Raw genomic sequence first — 17,477 nt, 5'->3', positions numbered from 1 at the left:
CGGGGCTCGTTTGACCTTCCAAATGGCCCAGAAAACCCGTGATGGCCAAGCGAATGCATAGACAACGTCTTGACGGACGTCCACGAACAAATTTGGCATTTTTGACGTCGGAATCCCGATCACCCAAAAAATGGTGTGCAATAGCACACGAAAATCGTCAAAATGAGGCGTATGCTCGCTCCGGGGCTCGTTTGACCTTCCAAACGGCCCAGAAAACCCGTGATGGCCAACCGTATGCATAGACAACGTCTTGACGGACGTCCACGAACAAAATTTGGCATTTTTGACGTCGGAATCCCGATCACCCAAAAAATGGTGTGCAATAGCACACGAAAATCGTCAAAATGAGGCGTATGCTCGCTCCGGGGCTCGTTTGACCTTCCAAACGGCCCAGAAAACCCGTGATGGCCAACCGTATGCATAGATAACGTCTTGACGGACGTCCACGAACAAATTTGGCATTTTTGACGTCGGAATCCTGATCACCCAAAAAATGGTGTGCAATAGCACACGAAAATCGTCAAAATGAGGCGTATGCTCGCTCCGGGGCTCGTTTGACCTTCCAAACGGCCCAGAAAACCCGTGATGGCCAACCGTATGCATAGACAACGTCTTGACGGACGTCCACGAACAAATTTGGCATTTTTGACGTCGGAATCCCGATCACCCAAAAAATGGTGTGCAATAGCACACGAAAATCGTCAAAATGAGGCGTATGCTCGCTCCGGGGCTCGTTTGACCTTCCAAACGGCCCAAAAAACCCGTGATGGCCAACCGTATGCATAGATAACGTCTTGACGGACGTCCACGAACAAATTTGGCATTTTTGACGTCGGAATCCTGATCACCCAAAAAATGGTGTGCAATAGCACACGAAAATCGTCAAAATGAGGCGTATGCTCGCTCCGGGGCTCGTTTGACCTTCCAAACGGCCCAGAAAACCCGTGATGGCCAACCGTATGCATAGACAACGTCTTGACGGACGTCCACGAACAAATTTGGCATTTTTGACGTCGGAATCCCGATCACCCAAAAAATGGTGTGCAATAGCACACGAAAATCGTCAAAATGAGGCGTATGCTCGCTCCGGGGCTCGTTTGACCTTCCAAATGGCCCAGAAAACCCGTGATGGCCAAGCGAATGCATAGACAACGTCTTGACGGACGTCCACGAACAAATTTGGCATTTTTGACGTCGGAATCCCGATCACCCAAAAAATGGTGTGCAATAGCACACGAAAATCGTCAAAATGAGGCGTATGCTCGCTCCGGGGCTCGTTTGACCTTCCAAACGGCCCAGAAAACCCGTGATGGCCAACCGTATGCATAGACAACGTCTTGACGGACGTCCACGAACAAATTTGGCATTTTTGACGTCGGAATCCCGATCACCCAAAAAATGGTGTGCAATAGCACACGAAAATCGTCAAAATGAGGCGTATGCTCGCTCCGGGGCTCGTTTGACCTTCCAAACGGCCCAAAAAACCCGTGATGGCCAACCGTATGCATAGATAACGTCTTGACGGACGTCCACGAACAAATTTGGCATTTTTGACGTCGGAATCCCGATCACCCAAAAAATGGTGTGCAATAGCACACGAAAATCGTCAAAATGAGGCGTATGCTCGCTCCGGGGCTCGTTTGACCTTCCAAACGGCCCAAAAAACCCGTGATGGCCAACCGTATGCATAGACAACGTCTTGACGGACGTCCACGAACAAATTTGGCATTTTTGACGTCGGAATCCCGATCACCCAAAAAAAGGTGTGCAATAGCACACGAAAATCGTCAAAATGAGGCGTATGCTCGCTCCGGGGCTCGTTTGACCTTCCAAATGGCCCAGAAAACCCGTGATGGCCAACCGTATGCATAGACAACGTCTTGACAGACGTCCACGAACAAATTTGGCATTTTTGACGTCGGAATCCCGATCACCCAAAAAATGGTGTGCAATAGCACACGAAAATCGTCAAAATGAGGCGTATGCTCGCTCCGGGGCTCGTTTGACCTTCCAAACGGCCCAGAAAACCCGTGATGGCCAACCGTAAGCATAGACAACGTCTTGACGGACGTCCACGAACAAATTTGGCATTTTTGACGTCGGAATCCCGATCACCCAAAAAATGGTGTGCAATAGCACACGAAAATCGTCAAAATGAGGCGTATGCTCGCTCCGGGGCTCGTTTGACCTTCCAAACGGCCTAGAAAACCCGTGATGGCCAACCGTATGCATAGACAACGTCTTGACGGACGTCCACGAAAAAATTTGGCATTTTTGACGTCGGAATCCGGATCACCCAAAAAATGGTGTGCAATAGCACACGAAAATCGTCAAAATGAGGCGTATGCTCGCTCCGGGGCTCGTTTGACCTTCCAAACGGCCCAGAAAACCCGTGATGGCCAACCGTATGCATAGACAACGTCTTGACGGACGTCCACGAAAAAATTTGGCATTTTTGACGTCGGAATCCTGATCACCCAAAAAATGGTGTGCAATAGCACACGAAAATCGTCAAAATGAGGCGTATGCTCGCTCCGGGGCTCGTTTGACCTTCCAAATGGCCCAAAAAACCCGTGATGGCCAACCGTATGCATAGACAACGTCTTGACGGACGTCCACGAACAAATTTGGCATTTTTGATGTCGGAATCCCGATCACCCAAAAAATGGTGTGCAATAGCACACGAAAATCGTCAAAATGAGGCGTATGCTCGCTCCGGGGCTCGTTTGACCTTCCAAACGGCCCAGAAAACCCGTGATGGCCAACCGTATGCATAGACAACGTCTTGACGGACGTCCACGAACAAATTTGGCATTTTTGACGTCGGAATCCCGATCACCCAAAAAATGGTGTGCAATAGCACACGAAAATCGTCAAAATGAGGCGTATGCTCGCTCCGGGGCTCGTTTGACCTTCCAAACGGCCCAGAAAACCCGTGATGGCCAACCGTATGCATAGACAACGTCTTGACGGACGTCCAGGAACAAATTTGGCATTTTTGACGTCGGAATCCTGATCACCCAAAAAATGGTGTCCAATAGCACACGAAAATCGTCAAAATGAGGCGTATGCTCGCTCCGGGGATCGTTTGACCTTCCAAACGGCCCAGAAAACCCGTGATGGCCAACCGTATGCATAGACAACGTCTTGAAGGACGTCAACGAACAAATTTGGCATTTTTGACGTCGGAATCCTTATCACCCAAAAAATGGTGTGCAATAGCACACGAAAATCGTCAAAATGAGGCGTATGCTCGCTCCGGGGCTCGTTTGACCTTCCAAATGGCCCAGAAAACCCGTGATGGCCAACCGTATGCATAGACAACGTCTTGACGGACGTCCACGAACAAATTTGGCATTTTTGACGTCGGAATCCCGATCACCCAAAAAATGGTGTGCAATAGCACACGAAAATCGTCAAAATGAGGCGTATGCTCGCTCCGGGGCTCGTTTGACCTTCCAAACGGCCTTGAAAACCCGTGATGGCCAACCGTATGCATAGATAACGTCTTGATGGACGTCCACGAACAAATTTGGCATTTTTGACGTCGGAATCCTGATCACCCAAAAAATGGTGTGCAATAGCACACGAAAATCGTCAAAATGAGGCGTATGCTCGCTCCGGGGCTCGTTTGACCTTCCAAATGGCCCAGAAAACCCGTGATGGCCAACCGTATGCATAGACAACGTCTTGACGGACGTCCACGAACAAATTTGGCATTTTTGACGTCGGAATCCCGATCACCCAAAAAATGGTGTGCAATAGCACACGAAAATCGTCAAAATGAGGCGTATGCTCGCTCCGGGGCTCGTTTGACCTTCCAAACGGCCCAAAAAACCCGTGATGGCCAACCGTATGCATAGACAACGTCTTAACGGACATCCACGAACAAATTTGGCATTTTTGACGTCGAAATCTCGATCACCCAAAAAATGGTGTGCAATAGCACACGAAAATCGTCAAAATGAGGCGTATGCTCGCTCCGGGGCTCGTTTGACCTTCCAAACGGCCCAGAAAACCCGTGATGGCCAACCGTATGCATAGACAACGTCTTGACGGACGTCCACGAACAAATTTGGCATTTTTGACGTCGGAATCCTGATCACCCAAAAAATGGTTTGCAATAGCACACGAAAATCGTCAAAATGATGCGTGTGCTCGCTCCGGGGCTCGTTTGACCTTCCAAACGGCCCAGAATACCCGTGATGGCCAACCGTATGCATAGACAACGTCTTGACGGACGTCCACGAACAAATTTGGCATTTTTGACGTTGGAATCCTGATCACCCAAAAAATGGTGTGCAACAGCACACGAAAATCGTCAAAATGAGGCGTATGCTCGCTCCAGGGCTCGTTTGACCTTCCAAATGGCCCAGAAAACCCGTGATGGCCAACCGTATGCATAGACAACGTCTTGACGGACGTCCACGAACAAATTTGGCATTTTTGACGTCGGAATCCCGATCACCCAAAAAATGGTGTGCAATAGCACACGAAAATCGTCAAAATGAGGCGTATGCTCGCTCCGGGGCTCGTTTGACCTTCCAAACGGCCCAGAAAACCCGTGATGGCCAACCGTATGCATAGACAACATCTTGACGGACGTCCACGAACAAAATTTGGCATTTTTGACGTCAGAATCCGGATCACCCAAAAAATGGTGTGCAATAGCACACGAAAATCGTCAAAATGAGGCGTATGCTCGCTCCAGGGCTCGTTTGACCTTCCAAACGGCCCAAAAAACCCGTGATGGCCAACCGTATGCATAGACAACGTCTTGACGGATGTCCACGAAAAAATTTGGCATTTTTGACGTCGAAATCCCGATCACCCAAAAAATGGTGTGCAATAGCACACGAAAATCGTCAAAATGAGGCGTATGCTCGCTCCGGGGCTCGTTTGACCTTCCAAATGGCCCAGAAAACCCGTGATGGCCAACCGTATGCATAGACAACATTTGACAGACGTCCACGAACAAATTTGGCATTTTTGACGTCGGAATCCCGATCACCCAAAAAATGGTGTGCAATAGAACACGAAAATCGTCAAAATGAGGCGTATGCTCGCTCCGGGGCTCGTTTGACCTTCCAAACGGCCCAGAAAACCCGTGATGGCCAACCGTATGCATAGACAACGTCTTGAAAAACGTCCACGAACAAATTTGGCATTTTTGACGTCGGAATCCTGATCACCCAAAAAATGGTGTGCAATATCACACGAAAATCGTCAAAATGAGGCGTATGCTCGCTCCGGGGCTCGTTTGACCTTCCAAACGGCCCAGAAAACCCGTGATGGCCAACCGTATGCATAGACAACGTCTTGACAAACGTCCACGAACAAATTTGGCATTTTTGACGTCGGAATCCCGATCACCCAAAAAATGGTGTGCAATAGCACACGAAAATCATCAAAATGATGCGTATGCTCGCTCCGGGGTTCGTTTGACCTTCCAAACGGCCCAGAAAACCCGTGATGGCCAACCGTATGCATAGACAATGTCTTGACGGACGTCCACGAACAAATTTGGCATTTTTGACGTCGGAATCCCGATCACCCAAAAAATGGTGTGCAATAGCACACGAAAATCGTCAAAATGAGGCGTATGCTCGCTCCGGGGCTCGTTTGACCTTTTAAACGGCCCAAAAAACCCGTGATGGCCAACCGTATGCATAGACAACGTCTTGACGGACGTCCACGAACAAATTTGGCATTTTTGACGTCGGAATCCCGATCACCCAAAAAAAGGTGTGCAATAGCACACGAAAATCGTCAAAATGAGGCGTATGCTCGCTCCGGGGCTCGTTTGACCTTCCAAATGGCCCAGAAAACCCGTGATGGCCAACCGTATGCATAGACAACGTCTTGACAGACGTCCACGAACAAATTTGGCATTTTTGACGTCGGAATCCCGATCACCCAAAAAATGGTGTGCAATAGCACACGAAAATCGTCAAAATGAGGCGTATGCTCGCTCCGGGGCTCGTTTGACCTTCCAAACGGCCCAGAAAACCCGTGATGGCCAATCGTATGCATAGACAACGTCTTGACGGACGTCCACGAACAAATTTGGCATTTTTGACGTCGGAATCCGGATCACCCAAAAAATGGTGTGCAATAGCATACGAAAATCGTCAAAATGAGGCGTATGCTCGCTCCGGGGCTCGTTTGACCTTCCAAACGGCCCAGAAAACCCGTGATGGCCAACCGTATGCATAGACAACGTCTTGATGGACGTCCACGAACAAATTTGGCATTGACGTCGGAATCCTGATAGCCCAAAAAATGGTGTGCAGTAGCACACGAAAAATCGTCAAAATGAGGCGTATGCTCGCTCCGGGGCTCGTTTGACCTTCCAAATGGCCCAGAAAACCCGTGGTGGCCAACCGTATGCATAGACAACTGGCCAACCGTATGCATAGACAACGTCTTGACGGACGTCCACAAACAAATTTGGCATTTTTGACGTCGGAATCCCGATCACCCAAAAAATGGTGTGCAAAAGCACACGAAAATCGTCAAAATGAGGCGTATGCTCGCTCCGGGGCTCGTTTGACCTTCCAAATGGCCCAGAAAACCCGTAATGGCCAACCGTATGCATAGACAACATCTTGACGGACGTCCACGAACAAATTTGGCATTTTTGACGTCGGAATCCCGATCACCCAAAAAATGGTGTGCAATAGCACACGAAAATCGACAAAATGAGGCGTATGCTCGCTTCGGGGCTCGTTTGACCTTCCAAACGGCCCAGAAAACCCGTGATGGCCAACCGTATGCATAGACAACGTCTTGACGGACGTCCACGAACAAATTTGGCATTTTTGACGTCGGAATCCGGATCACCCAAAAAATGGTGTGCAATAGCACACAAAAATCGTCAAAATGAGGCGTATGCTCGCTCCGGGGCTCGTTTGACCTTCCAAACGGCCCAGAAAACCCGTGATGGCCAACCGTAAGCATAGACAACGTCTTGACGGACGTCCACGAACAAATTTGGACTTTTTGACGTTGGAATCCCGATCACCCAAAAAATGGTGTGCAATAGCACACGAAAATCGTCAAAATGAGGCGTATGCTCGCTCCGGGGCTCGTTTGACCTTCCAAACGGCCTAGAAAACCCGTGATGGCCAACCGTATGCATAGACAACGTCTTGACGGACGTCCACGAAAAAATTTAGCATTTTTGACGTCGGAATCCGGATCACCCAAAAAATGGTGTGCAATAGCACACGAAAATCGTCAAAATGAGGCGTATGCTCGCTCCGGGGCTCGTTTGACCTTCCAAACGGCCCAGAAAACCCGTGATGGCCAACCGTATGCATAGAAAACGTCTTGACGGACGTCCACGAACAAATTTGGCATTTTTGACGTCGGAATCCTGATCACCCAAAAAATGGTGTGCAATAGCACACGAAAATCATCAAAATGAGGCGTATGCTCGCTCCGGGGCTCGTTTGACCTTCCAAATGGCCCAAAAAACCTGTGATGGCCAACCGTATGCATAGACAACGTCTTGACGGACGTCCACGAACAAATTTGGCATTTTTGATGTCGGAATCCCGATCACCCAAAAAATGGTGTGCAATAGCACACGAAAATCGTCAAAATGAGGCGTATGCTCGCTCCGGGGCTCGTTTGACCTTCCAAACGGCCCAGAAAACCCGTGATGGCCAACCGTATGCATAGACAACGTCTTGACGGACGTCCACGAACAAATTTGGCATTTTTGACGTCGGAATCCCGATCACCCAAAAAATGGTGTGCAATAGCACACGAAAATCGTCAAAATGAGGCGTATGCTCGCTCCGGGGCTCGTTTGACCTTCCAAACGGCCCAGAAAACCCGTGATGGCCAACCGTATGCATAGACAACGTCTTGACGGACGTCCACGAACAAATTTGGCATTTTTGACGTCGGAATCCTGATCACCCAAAAAATGGTGTCCAATAGCACACGAAAATCGTCAAAATGAGGCGTATGCTCGCTCCGGGGATCGTTTGACCTTCCAAACGGCCCAGAAAACCCGTGATGGCCAACCGTATGCATAGACAACGTCTTGAAGGACGTCAACGAACAAATTTGGCATTTTTGACGTCGGAATCCTTATCACCCAAAAAATGGTGTGCAATAGCACACGAAAATCGTCAAAATGAGGCGTATGCTCGCTCCGGGGCTCGTTTGACCTTCCAAATGGCCCAGAAAACCCGTGATGGCCAACCGTATGCATAGACAACGTCTTGACGGACGTCCACGAACAAATTTGGCATTTTTGACGTCGGAATCCCGATCACCCAAAAAATGGTGTGCAATAGCACACGAAAATCGTCAAAATGAGGCGTATGCTCGCTCCGGGGCTCGTTTGACCTTCCAAACGGCCCAGAAAACCCGTGATGGCCAACCGTATGCATAGACAACGTCTTGACGGACGTCCACGAACAAATTTGGCATTGACGTCGGAATCCTAATAGCCCAAAAAATGGTGTGCAATAGCACACGAAAAATTGTCAAAATGAGGCGTATGCTCTCTCCGGGGCTCGTTTGACCTTCCAAATGGCCCAGAAAACCCGTGATGGCCAACCGTATGCATAGACAACTGGCCAACCGTATGCATAGACAACGTCTTGACGGACGTCCACAAACAAATTTGGCATTTTTGACGTCGGAATCCCGATCACCCAAAAAATGGTGTCCAATAGCACACGAAAATCGTCAAAATGAGGCGTATGCTCGCTCCGGGGCTCGTTTGACCTTCCAAACGGCCTTGAAAACCCGTGATGGCCAACCGTATGCATAGATAACGTCTTGATGGACGTCCACGAACAAATTTGGCATTTTTGACGTCGGAATCCTGATCACCCAAAAAATGGTGTGCAATAGCACACGAAAATCGTCAAAATGAGGCGTATGCTCGCTCCGGGGCTCGTTTGACCTTCCAAATGGCCCAGAAAACCCGTGATGGCCAACCGTATGCATAGACAACGTCTTGACGGACGTCCACGAACAAATTTGGCATTTTTGACGTCGGAATCCCGATCACCCAAAAAATGGTGTGCAATAGCACACGAAAATCATCAAAATGAGGCGTATGCTCGCTCCGGGGCTCGTTTGACCTTCCAAACGGCCCAAAAAACCCGTGATGGCCAACCGTATGCATAGACAACGTCTTAACGGACATCCACGAACAAATTTGGCATTTTTGACGTCGAAATTCCGATCACCCAAAAAATGGTGTGCAATAGCACACGAAAATCGTCAAAATGAGGCGTATGCTCGCTCCGGGGCTCGTTTGACCTTCCAAATGGCCCAGAAAACCCGTGATGGCCAACCGTATGCATAGACAACGTCTTGACGGACGTCCACGAACAAATTTGGCAATTTTGACGTCGGAATCCCGATCACCCAAAAAATGGTGTGCAATAGCACACGAAAATCGTCAAAATGAGGCGTATGCTCGCTCCGGGGCTCGTTTGACCTTCCAAACGGCCCAGAAAACCCGTGATGGCCAACCGTATGCATAGACAACGTCTTGACGGATGTCCACGAACAAATTTGGCATTTTTGACGTCGGAATCCCGATAACCCAAAAAATGGTGTGCAATAGCACACGAAAATCGTCAAAATGAGGCGTATGCTCGCTCCGGGGCTCGTTTGACCTTCCAAATGGCCCAGAAAACCCGTGATGGCCAACCGTATGCATAGACAACATCTTGACGGACGTCCACAAACAAATTTGGCATTTTTGACGTCGGAATCCCGATCACCCAAAAAATGGTGTGCAATAGCACACGAAAATCGTCAAAATGAGGCGTATGCTCGCTCCGGGGCTCGTTTGACCTTCCAAACGGCCCAGAAAACCCGTGATGGCCAACCGTATGCATAGACAACGTCTTGACGGACGTCCACGAACAAATTTGGCATTGACGTCGGAATCCTAATAGCCCAAAAAATGGTGTGCAATAGCACACGAAAAATTGTCAAAATGAGGCGTATGCTCTCTCCGGGGCTCGTTTGACCTTCCAAATGGCCCAGAAAACCCGTGATGGCCAACCGTATGCATAGACAACTGGCCAACCGTATGCATAGACAACGTCTTGACGGACGTCCACAAACAAATTTGGCATTTTTGACGTCGGAATCCCGATCACCCAAAAAATGGTGTGCAAAAGCACACGAAAATCGTCAAAATGAGGCGTATGCTCGCTCCGGGGCTCGTTTGACCTTCCAAATGGCCCAGAAAACCCGTAATGGCCAACCGTATGCATAGACAACATCTTGACGGACGTCCACGAACAAATTTGGAATTTTTGACGTCGGAATCCCGATCACCCAAAAAATGGTGTGCAATAGCACACGAAAATCGTCAAAATTAGGCGTATGCTCGCTCCGGGGCTCGTTTGACCTTCCAAACGGCCCAGAAAACCCGTGATGGCCAACCGTATGCATAGACAACGTCTTGACGGACGTCCACGAACAAATTTGGCATTTTTGACGTCGGAATCCCGATCACCCAAAAAATGGTGTGCAATAGCACATGAAAATCGTCAAAATGAGGCGTATGCTCGCTCCGGGGCTCGTTTGACCTTCCAAACGGCCCAAAAAACCCGTGATGGCCAACCGTATGCATAGACAACGTCTTGACGGACGTCCACGAACAAATTTGGAGTTTTTGACGTCGGAATCCGGATCACCCAAAAAATGGTGTGCAATAGCACACGAAAATCGTCAAAATGAGGCGTATGCTCGCTCCGGGGCTCGTTTGACCTTCAAAACGGCCCAGAAAACCCGTGATGGCCAACCGTATGCATAGACAACGTCTTGACGGACGTCCACGAACAAATTTGGCATTTTTGACGTCGGAATCCCGATCACCCAAAAAATGGTGTGCAATAGCACACGAAAATCGTCAAAATGAGGCGTATGCTCGCTCCGGGGCTCGTTTGACCTTCCAAACGGCCCAGAAAACCCGTGATGGCCAACCGTATGCATAGACAACGTCTTGACGGACGTCCACGAACAAATTTGGCATTTTTGACGTCGGAATCCCGATCACCCAAAAAATGGTGTGCAATAGCACACAAAAATCATCAAAATGAGGCGTATGCTCGCTCCGGGGCTCGTTTGACCTTCCAAACGGCCCAGAAAACCCGTGATGGCCAACCGTATGCATAGACAACGTCTTGACGGACGTCCACGAACAAATTTGGCATTTTTGACGTCGGAATCCGGATCACCCAAAAAATGTTGTGCAATAGCACACGAAAATCGTCAAAATGAGGCGTATGCTCGCTCCGGGGCTCGTTTGACCTTCCAAACGGCCCAGAAAACCCGTTATGGCCAACCGTATGCATAGACAACGTCTTGACGGACGTCCACGAACAAATTTGGCATTTTTGACGTCGGAATCCGGATCACCCAAAAAATGGTGTGCAATAGCACACGAAAATCGTCAAAATGAGGCGTATGCTCGCTCCGGGGCTCGTTTGACCTTCCAAACGGCCCAGAAAACCCGTGATGGCCAACCGTATGCATAGATAACGTCTTGACGGACGTCCACGAACAAATTTGGCATTTTTGACGTCGGAATCCTGATCACCCAAAAAATGGTGTGCAATAGCACACGAAAATCGTCAAAATGAGGCGTATGCTCGCTCCGGGGCTCGTTTGACCTTCCAAATGGCCCAGAAAACCCGTGATGGCCAACCGTATGCATAGACAACGTCTTGACAGACGTCCACGAACAAATTTGGCATTTTTGACGTCGGAATCCCGATCACCCAAAAAATGGTGTGCAATAGCACACGAAAATCGTCAAAATGAGGCGTATGCTCGCTTCGGGGCTCGTTTGACCTTCCAAACGGCCCAGAAAACCCGTGATGGCCAACCGTATGCATAGACAACGTCTTGAAGAACGTCCACGAACAAATTTGGCATTTTTGACGTCGAAATCCTGATCACCCAAAAAATGGTGTGCAATAGCACACGAAAATCGTCAAAATGAGGCGTATGCTCGCTCCGGGGCTCGTTTGACCTTCCAAACGGCCCAGAAAACCCGTGATGGCCAACCGTATGCATAGATAACGTCTTGATGGACGTCCACGAACAAATTTGGCATTTTTGACGTCGGAATCCTGATCACCCAAAAAATGGTGTGCAATAGCACACGAAAATCGTCAAAATGAGGCGTATGCTCGCTCCGGGGCTCGTTTGACCTTCCAAATGGCCCAGAAAACCCGTGATGGCCAACCGTATGCATAGACAACGTCTTGACGGACGTCCACGAACAAATTTGGCATTTTTGACGTCGGAATCCCGATCACCCAAAAAATGGTGTGCAATAGCACACGAAAATCGTCAAAATGAGGCGTATGCTCGCTCCGGGGCTCGTTTGACCTTCCAAACGGCCCAGAAAACCCGTGATGGCCAACCGTATGCATAGACAACGTCTTGACGGACGTCCACGAACAAATTTGGCATTTTTGACGTCGGAATCCCGATCACCCAAAAAATGGTGTGCAATAGCACACGAAAATCGTCAAAATGAGGCGTATGCTCGCTCCGGGGCTCGTTTGACCTTCCAAACGGCCCAGAAAACCCGTGATGGCCAATCGTATGCATAGACAACGTCTTGACGGACGTCCACGAACAAATTTGGCATTTTTGACGTCGGAATCCGGATCACCCAAAAAATGGTGTACAATAGCATACGAAAATCGTCAAAATGAGGCGTATGCTCGCTCCGGGGCTCGTTTGACCTTCCAAACGGCCCAGAAAACCCGTGATGGCCAACCGTATGCATAGACAACGTCTTGACGGACGTCCACGAACAAATTTGGCATTGACGTCGGAATCCTGATAGCCCAAAAAATGGTGTGCAATAGCACACGAAAAATCGTCAAAATGAGGCGTATGCTCGCTCCGGGGCTCGTTTGACCTTCCAAATGGCCCAGAAAACCCGTGATGGCCAACCGTATGCATAGACAACTGGCCAACCGTATGCATAGACAACGTCTTGACGGACGTCCACAAACAAATTTGGCATTTTTGACGTCGGAATCCCGATCACCCAAAAAATGGTGTGCAATAGCACACGAAAATCGTCAAAATGAGGCATATGCTCGCTCCGGGGCTCGTTTGACCTTCCAAACGGCCCAGAAAACCCGTGATGGCCAACCGTATGCATAGACAACGTCTTGAAGAACGTCCACGAACAAATTTGGCATTTTTGACGTCGGAATCCTGATCACCCAAAAAATGGTGTGCAATAGCACACGAAAATCGTCAAAATGAGGCGTATGCTCGCTCCGGGGCTCGTTTGACCTTCCAAACGGCCCAGAAAACCCGTGATGGCCAACCGTATGCATAGACAACGTCTTGACAAACGTCCACGAACAAATTTGGCATTTTTGATGTCGGAATCCCGATCACCCAAAAAATGGTGTGCAATAGCACACGAAAATCATCAAAATGAGGCGTATGCTCGCTCCGGGGTTCGTTTGACCTTCCAAATGGCCCAGAAAACCCGTGATGGCAAACTGTATGCATAGACAACGTCTTGACGAACGTCCACGAACAAATTTGGCATTTTTGACGTCGGAATCCTGATCACCCAAAAAATGGTGATCAATAGCACACGAAAATCGTCAAAATGAGAAGTATGCTCGCTCCGGAGCTTGTTTGACCTTCCAAACCGCCCAGAAAACCCGTGATGGCCAACCGTATGCATAGACAATGTCTTGACGGACGTCCACGAACAAATTTGGCATTTTTGACGTCGGAATCCTGATCACCCAAAAAATGGTGAGCAATAGCACACGAAAATCGTCAAAATGAGGCGTATGCTCGCTCCGGGGCTCGTTTGACCTTCCAAATGGCCCAGAAAACCCGTGATGGCCAACCGTATGCATAGACAACATCTTGACGGACGTCCACGAACAAATTTGGCATTTTTGACGTCGGAATCCCGATCACCCAAAAAATGGTGTGCAATAGCACACGAAAATCGTCAAAATGAGGCGTATGCTCGCTCCGGGGCTCGTTTGACCTTCCAAACGGCCCAAAAAACCCGTGATGGCCAACCGTATGCATAGACAACGTCTTGACGGACGTCCAGGAACAAATTTGGCATTTTTGACGTCGGAATCCCGATCACCCAAAAAATGGTGTGCAATAGCACACGAAAATCGTCAAAATGAGGCGTATGCTCGCTCCGGGGCTCGTTTGACCTTCCAAATGGCCCAGAAAATCCGTGATGGCCAACCGTATGCATAGACAACGTCTTGACAGACGTCCACGAACAAATTTGGCATTTTTGACGTCGGAATCCCGATCACCCAAAAAATGGTGTGCAATAGCACACGAAAATCGTCAAAATGAGGCGTATGCTCGCTCCGGGGCTCGTTTGACCTTCCAAAAGGCCCAGAAAACCCGTGATGGCCAACCGTATGCATAGACAACGTCTTGACGGACGTCCACGAACAAATTTGGCATTTTTGACGTCGGAATCCCGATCACCCAAAAAATGGTGTGCAATAGCACACGAAAATCGTCAAAATGAGGCGTATGCTCGCTCCGGGGCTCGTTTGACCTTCCAAACGGCCTAGAAAACCCGTGATGGCCAACCGTATGCATAGACAACGTCTTGACGGACGTCCACGAAAAAATTTGGCATTTTTGACGTCGGAATCCGGATCACCCAAAAAATGGTGTGCAATAGCACACGAAAATCGTCAAAATGAGGCGTATGCTCGCTCCGGGGCTCGTTTGACCTTCCAAACGGCCCAGAAAACCCGTGATGGCCAACCGTATGCATAGACAACGTCTTGACGGACGTCCACGAACAAATTTGGCATTTTTGACGTCGGAATCCTGATCACCCAAAAAATGGTGTGCAATAGCACACGAAAATCGTCAAAATGAGGCGTATGCTCGCTCCGGGGCTCGTTTGACCTTCCAAATGGCCAAAAAAACCCGTGATGGCCAACCGTATGCATAGACAACGTCTTGACGGACGTCCACGAACAAATTTGGCATTTTTGATGTCGGAATCCCGATCACCCAAAAAATGGTGTGCAATAGCACACGAAAATCGTCAAAATGAGGCGTATGCTCGCTCCGGGGCTCGTTTGACCTTCAAAACGGCCCAGAAAACCCGTGATGGCCAACCGTATGCATAGACAACGTCTTGACGGACGTCCACGAACAAATTTGGCATTTTTGACGTCGGAATCCCGATCACCAAAAAAATGGTGTGCAATAGCACACGAAAATCGTCAAAATGAGGCGTATGCTCGCTCCGGGGCTCGTTTGACCTTCCAAACGGCCCAGAAAACCCGTGATGGCCAACCGTATGCATAGACAACGTCTTGACGGACGTCCACGAACAAATTTGGCATTGACGTCGGAATCCTGATAGCCCAAAAAATGGTGTGCAATAGCACACGAAAAATCGTCAAAATGAGGCGTATGCTCGCTCCGGGGCTCGTTTGACCTTCCAAATGGCCCAGAAAACCCGTGATGGCCAACCGTATGCATAGACAACTGGCCAACCGTATGCATAGACAACGTCTTGACGGACGTCCACAAACAAATTTGGCATTTTTGACGTCGGAATCCCGATCACCCAAAAAATGGTGTGCAAAAGCACACGAAAATCGTCAAAATGAGGCGTATGCTCGCTCCGGGGCTCGTTTGACCTTCCAAATGGCCCAGAAAACCCGTAATGGCCAACCGTATGCATAGACAACATCTTGACGGACGTCCACGAACAAATTTGGCATTTTTGACGTCGGAATCCCGATCACCCAAAAAATGGTGTGCAATAGCACACGAAAATCGTCAAAATTAGGCGTATGCTCGCTCCGGGGCTCGTTTGACCTTCCAAACGGCCCAGAAAACCCGTGATGGCCAACCGTATGCATAGACAACGTCTTGACGGACGTCCACGAACAAATTTGGCATTTTTGACGTCGGAATCCCGATCACCCAAAAAATGGTGTGCAATAGCACACGAAAATCATCAAAATGAGGCGTATGCTCGCTCCGGGGCTCGTTTGACCTTCCAAACGGCCCAAAAAACCCGTGATGGCCAACCGTATGCATAGACAACGTCTTGACGGACGTCCACGAACAAATTTGGCATTTTTTACGTCGGAATCCCGATCACCCAAAAAATGGTGTGCAATAGCACACGAAAATCGTCAAAATGAGGCGTATGCTCGCTCCGGGGCTCGTTTGACCTTCCAAACGGCCCAGAAAACCCGTGATGGCCAACCGTATGCATAGACAACGTCTTGACGGACGTCCACGAACAAATTTGGCATTTTTGACGTCGGAATCCCGATCACCCAAAAAATGGTGTGCAATAGCACACAAAAATCATCAAAATGAGGCGTATGCTCGCTCCGGGGCTCGTTTGATCTTCCAAACGGCCCAGAAAACCCGTGATGGCCAACCATATGCATAGACAACGTCTTGACGGACGTCCACGAACAAATTTGGCATTTTTGACGTCGGAATCCGGATCACCCAAAAAATGTTGTGCAATAGCACACGAAAATCGTCAAAATGAGGCGTATGCTCGCTCCGGGGCTCGTTTGACCTTCCAAACGGCCCAGAAAACCCGTTATGGCCAACCGTATGCATAGACAACGTCTTGATGGACGTCCACGAACAAATTTGGCATTTTTGACGTCGGAATCTTGATCACCCAAAAAATGGTGTGCAATAGCACACGAAAATCGTCAAAATGAGGCGTATGCTCACTCCGGGGCTCGTTTGACCTTCCAAATGGCCCAGAAAACCCGTGATGGCCAACCGTATGCATAGACAACGTCTTGACGGACGTCCACGAACAAATTTAGCATTTTTGACGTTGGAATCCCGATCACCCAAAAAATGGTGTGCAATAGCACACGAAAATCGTCAAAATGAGGCGTATAATCGCTCCGGGGATCGTTTGACCTTCCAAACGGCTTAGAAAACCCGTGATGGCCAACCGTATGCATAGACAACGTCTTGACGGACGTCCACGAACAAATTTGGCATTTTTGACGTCGGAATCCGGATCACCCAAAAAATGGTGTGCAATAGCACACGAAAATCGTCAAAATGAGGCGTATGCTCGCTCCGGGGCTCGTTTGACCTTCCAAACGGCCCAGAAAACCCGTGATGGCCAACCGTATGCATAGACAACGTCTTGACGGACGTCCACGAACAAATTTGGCATTTTTGACGTCGGAATCCGGATCACCCAAAAAATGGTGTGCAATAGCACACAAAAATCGTCAAAATGAGGCGTATGCTCGCTCCGGGGCTCGTTTGACCTTCCAAACGGCCCAGAAAACCCGTGATGGCCAACCGTATGCATAGACAACGTCTTGACGGACGTCCACGAACAAATTTGGCATTTTTGACGTCGGAATCCTGATCACCCAAAAAATGGTTTGCAATAGCACACGAAAATCGTCAAAATGAGGCGT

This window comes from Solanum lycopersicum, chromosome 8 (assembly GCF_036512215.1).
Source record: "Solanum lycopersicum chromosome 8, SLM_r2.1".
Lineage (NCBI taxonomy): Eukaryota > Viridiplantae > Streptophyta > Magnoliopsida > Solanales > Solanaceae > Solanum > Solanum lycopersicum.
The sequence above is the reverse complement of the archived record's forward strand: the minus strand, read 5'-3'. Positions refer to the sequence as shown.